Consider the following 5,670-nt stretch of genomic DNA (forward strand, 5'->3'; position numbering starts at 1 on the left):
CACGGAGCGAGGATGGAGACGTGAGTCCCGGGAGGAGAGCAGCCGCGGGGCCCGGCAGACACCCCTGAACCCGAATAACGGCGGAGGCTGGTGGGGAGGAACCCGCGCGGCCCGGAGGAGAGCTGCCTGGCGCGGCCGGACACCCGCAAACGCGTAGGTCCCCGTCGTCAGCGGCCGCCGCCTGCGCTCGTCCCGCGGGAGGCCTGGCAATGCGCCTCAACAGCGGTTAGCCCCAGAAGTAGATTTTTAGTAAGGGTAAAGAAAATAACTAAAAGCTCTGGGAACTGTTGATCCGGGTTTGTTTTCTGCCTCTTGGACACTCCTTTGAAAGGATTCGGATTTGAGGGTACCAAATGCGTGACTGCGTTGGAGACTGCAGGTGATTAATTTCCATCTAAGAATAGTTTAAAATTTAAGTTTTTAAAATCTATTTTCAAAAGAGTGACATTTCACTTTTTAATAATAAATTTATTCACGTTCAAGGGCTTCCTTATTTTGACATTATGTCTTTGTACATTTTGTTGTAAACTGATGGTGATTTTTTTTTAAGTCCTTTCTTGGCAATACTGTGTTGAAATCATCAGAGTGATTTTGCTTTAACTAGTCTGAGAATCTTTGTATTTGTTCAATAAACATTGTAATGTGATACCTAATTTCTTGTTTTTAAAATTTTCTCTAAATAGGAGTCAGGCCCAGGAGACTTGGTTTTATTATAAAAAGGAAAATGACGCATTGCTTCTGTGATGAGGCACACAGAAAGGGCTTGTTGTCAGGTACCAGGGATTGGTGACAGATGATCAACTTCAAAACGACACCATGGTAAACCTATTAGACTCGTAAGATAAAGAAGACAGCCTCAGGTTCTCCAGGCAAAACTATGAAATAAGTTACAAAAGCAACAAAATTAGATGAGCACTAACATTTCCAGAAAGCCAGGGAATAGTAGAGCAGCATTTTCAAGAAATGTCTGTAAAGAAGTGCAAATTATAGCATCCTACCAGCCAACCTCCTTTTCAATGTTCAAGGTACAGGAGCATGGCTCTTCTGTGGCATTCTGGTGACCTTGCACTTCTCCGCACGGGCCACAGAGGCAAGGTTCAACTGTTTTTTGACCCAAATTGGCTGAATACTCCCTCGGAACATGGGAAGATGGGCAGTCTTGTGAGGTGTCATCGGATGGCTCTTTCCCACTCCTGTGGTAGGCTGCCTCTCTTGAGGCAAACTACAAGCAGGCAGTTTCCCCTGTCTCCCTGGTTCTGGTGAGACCTGGAAATTTCCACCGTGCCTCCACCCCTGTAGGGTGCAACTACAAGCTACAAAACTGCTTGGAAGCAATATGGATGGCTCGGTCACAACAGAGTAAGCCACCACTCATGTTTTCTTGTCACTTGAACCCTCCAGTGTGGTGTCCGGCTATAGGATTATGGATGTGGGGGGCAGACAACATACTGCACTTGCTTATGCTGTATGTCTAAGTAATAACTTCCTCAGTTCATGTAAGATCGTTTTCTCCTTACTGCTCAGTTCTACAGAAGTGTGACAAACACGATCAACTATTGCCTAGGGACTGCTAGACCACTTGATAAATTTGGTGCTCAATGTAGGGCCAGGAAGGTCTCAGTACTTTCTCAGTGAAAAGACAGAAGGGAGTGCATGGACCAGGTTAGGGGATATGAGAAGGCCAGAATGATCTCCCTGAAGTGGTAGTTGTGAGCCAGGAGAATAAGGGCCTTTTGACAGTCCATATGTTGATGGACAATTGGGAGGTTGAGCAGTGACAATGAAGGGTTGAAAGCAGCCACCTAAATGGTACTTTAGCTGTTACTAAAGGTTTGTTGAGGCCGAGTAGATGACCTCTTAAAACCAAAAGCAAGTATCCAAGCTATGCTTACTGTAGTGGGACCGTTCCCTCCATGGCCCCCACTCCGTCCCTCTCTACCCCTCACCCTTGACCTCAGGCAATAAGAAGCCTCCTCACTGCTCCAATGGGCCTCACAGACAAGTCACACCTCCTTCCTCCCCCTGAGCTCTTCGTCAAGGAGATAAAATGGTCTCCTGGCTGCTCTGTAACCTGTAAAGTGCAAGTATTCAACTCCTTGGTCTGTGTTCCTGGAACAGAGTGTAAATTCAACAGACAGAGTTTGGGTAAAACTTCCAGGAAAAAGAAAAAGAAAAAGAAATTAAAGTTAAGAGTAAGGTTCCCATACCAAATCAATGTATAGTTGTGCAAATGGCTCATGAAAATCAAGGAGTTACATGCTTATACTATGAATGCTCTTTAAGTATTAACGGAGATTCTTCTGTCCCAAGCACTGTCATGTATTAAATAAAGTGCTAATGGGACAAACTCCCCTGACACTCGCCACCAGTGGATGGCTAAAATTTAGCACGAGTGCCTAACCCCACTGACGTCCAAAGTTTCACTGTATAAATAACGGCATATCAAGTGGCAAGTCAAGAATTTTACTCTCAACGGCTCTGATCTCTGTAAGCAAGAGTGACTGATATATATCACCAATTAAAAAAATATTTTTTTAAATGTTTATTCACCTTTGAGACAGAGGATAGAGTGCAAACAATGGAGGGACAGAGAGAGAGGGAGACACAGAATCTGAAACAGGATCTAGGCTCAGAGTTGTCAGCACAGAACCCGAGGCAGGGCTTGAACCCACAAACCGGGAGATCATGACCTGAGCCCAAGTCGGACCCTTAAGCGACTGAGCCACCCAGATGTCCCTATCCCACCAATTTTCAGTAGCTTCCTTGCTGAGTGAAGTTTCTTGGGACTGTATAGATAAGTCCTCCTGACAATACTTGATCCCTCCAGCAGCTAAACGGGAAAATAACAAAACAAACTGCTTTTTCTCACAAAGTAAAGAACTCTTCTGATACAGAACCCACCACTGTGTGCTAAACTTGAAAGTCCTGACAAAGTTTGGCCTGTTTGTTTTACGGTAAACATGGTTCTTCCACGGTCTTCTGCCCTCTGTACTTTCTGATGAAAAATCCATGTTATGGTTAAAATATGAAAATTTTATGGAAAGAACATTAAAGCAGTCCTTTCCATTGCCCCCAAACTAAACTCTCCAAAATAAACACTATTTAAAATATGGTGATATACTTTCAAAAGTGGTGGAATTAGAGCACTAACTGGTAGTGTTTGGCCACAAGACCAAAGAATTCCCAAATCTCATTCTGCCAATGACCTAGGTTCCCTGGTGGGTGTGGGGGTCCCTGAGGGAGATATGTATACACTGAAACATGTATATAATCACAATTTGTTATTGGTAGGGTTTATGCCACAGTAGAGGGAATCCCAGGAAACTGGTCAATTCAAGGTCTTAGAGGATTTTCCTTCTAAGCACAAAACAACCTTAACCAAACTTCCCCCAAATGAATCTGATGGTGCAAGTCCTCTGAGAGGAGAGGGCCAGAAAAAAGACAGATAGATGTGGGGCTGGGAACTCTCCTTGACACTAGCCAGGCGGACAGTTTTGATGCTCAGGTAGAAAAGGGGTGGCAGCAGCCACACCCCTTTGGATGATGTCTTAATACAGTGTGTCCTCAACCATTGGAAAAGGAAGCTTAGTATCTATCTTAATATGTGAAGAATGAGAAGAGTGTTTGCTCCTCCATTGGGTATTAAGGGTTGGGAAAGAGGGAAAAGCAGACAATTTTCCTTTCCACATGAACATTTCCCTTTACTTTTCTGATGTCATTCCAAGTAACAATAAGAGATATATTAGATAAGTCCTTCAAAAGGTCATTCCCCCCGCCACCACCATGGTCACTCCTGTGTATCATGCTAGGTCAGGAAATGGGCAACCACTGACTAAGGTATATCATTTTACTATTAAAGCGTAGTCTTCTAAAGTATGTGGCAACACGGTATAAATTTAGTTCATCTCAGGGCCACACTAAGAGATTACAACCATTATACCTCTTTTTGTGAACTGTCAATAGCTGTGTATGGTATGTATTACCAGCTGGTTGAACATAACTCATTAGGTAAGGTTGCAAGTGTGCAATACATGACCAGCAAAAGCCAATTAGATCAGTGTGAATAATGTAAGACGTGTCATTTTAATATTAAATCTTATTAATTGTTTTATTATAACTTATTCTATTAACTTATTATCACTAAAGTTCCTTCAGAGAAATAAAAATATAGAAAAATTGCTGATCCAATAAATCAATTTCCCTCCACTAATGTCCTCATAAAGCAGGAGGAACGAGAGACAGGGTCATCAGTGCGAGCCCACACTTAGGTGTAGAAATTACTAAAAATAAAGAAATTAACTTTAAAAAATAAGTAAATAAAAATAAAGTAACTCTTATCTTCCTTTAAAACATAAAGTGGCCTTCAAAATGAAAATTAAATTATTGAACAACTCCTCTCTGGTTTTTAAAAATATGTTCTGTTTCCAAGGGTCTTCACAAGTCCAAGTGCTCATTTATGTCTGCCAACACTTCCAGAGATGGATTAAGGGACCCTCCCGTGCACCGCTTTTCCAAAGTTCCTATAGGTGAAGTGTGCCAAAGAAACTGTCCAACCAGGGGCACCTGGGTGGCTCAGCTGGGTAAGCATCTGGCTTCGGCCTAGGTCATGATCTCACTGTTCGTGGATTTGAATCTTCTGATCCATAGTCCAGCACGTTATCCATTATGCCACTGGCCCGTCCCTCGTGGATTTGAGCCCTACATTGGGCTCTGTGCTGATAGCTCCTCAGAGTCTGGAGCCTGCTTCAGATTCTCTCTCTCTTTCTCTCTCTCTCTGACCCTCCCCTGCTCCTACTGTCTCTCAAAAATAAATTTAAAAAATGAAAGAAAGAAACTGTCCAACCAACAGCTCTATATCCACAAAACTTGGAACTGGTGAGACCACTGCAAGCAAAAAGGACAGGCTTACATTTTTACTGCGACTAATCTTACCTGAAAGAAGAGATAAATACCAGAACAGTTCAAGATTCAATTCAAGATTTCTGCAATACTTCAGATTCAAGATTTCTGAAATACTAGGCAGTTTTTCCAATTTTTCTCTTGTGGAATTAAAGTCTATGGGGAAATTGACTACGAAGAGTTTGGTTGATGGTAAGAAAGTTTGGAAGTATGTCTAAGAGATTGATAACTTCTAGTGTTAATCTTAAACGTAGGAGTGTGGGGGAGAAATGAAATCTCAAATGGGAGGAAAGGGGCATATAATTGGTGCTTATAGGTTGGTGGGTAATGTATTTGAGAGTTTGAAATTCACACTCCATTTCACCTAGTAGTTCTGCTTCCTGGAATGTATCCTCAATAGTGAACCCCCTTTTCCTGCCAATTTTAGGGGAAAATTACAGAAAAAGACCCTATACCTCGGGAAGAAAGATTATTCTCTTCCCTGACCGGGAATCGAACCCGGGCCGCGGCGGTGAAAGCGCCGAATCCTAGCCACTAGACCACCAGGGAGCTTAAAGAGCGCCTCTTTTTAAGAAATACAAGGACTCTCTGCATAAAGCTATGGCTCTTCCCTGCCTAGGACCTCTTTTAGGTATTTTTTAAAGAGAGGGACGAACACCTCTCTCAGGAATTATTCCCCAAGGCCGTTCCCTCCAGGCTTTCTCTATAAAAGGTGCCCCACCACAAAGACCTTACACTGTGGGGGACAGCATCGCGCCCCGGGACCCCGCC

At 43.2% G+C, this 5,670-nt stretch overlaps 1 non-coding gene across 1 annotated transcript; it reads right to left on the minus strand.

Annotated features, from left to right (window-relative positions):
• Window positions 1-5,376: 5,376 nt before the first annotated feature.
• On the minus strand, window positions 5,377-5,448 carry TRNAE-UUC. Its single transcript has one exon. It is a non-coding gene; the product is annotated as a tRNA-Glu (tRNA).
• Between the last annotated feature and the right edge of the window lie 222 nt (window positions 5,449-5,670).

Source organism: Suricata suricatta, chromosome 8 (assembly GCF_006229205.1).
Source record: "Suricata suricatta isolate VVHF042 chromosome 8, meerkat_22Aug2017_6uvM2_HiC, whole genome shotgun sequence".
Taxonomy (NCBI): Eukaryota; Metazoa; Chordata; class Mammalia; order Carnivora; family Herpestidae; genus Suricata; species Suricata suricatta.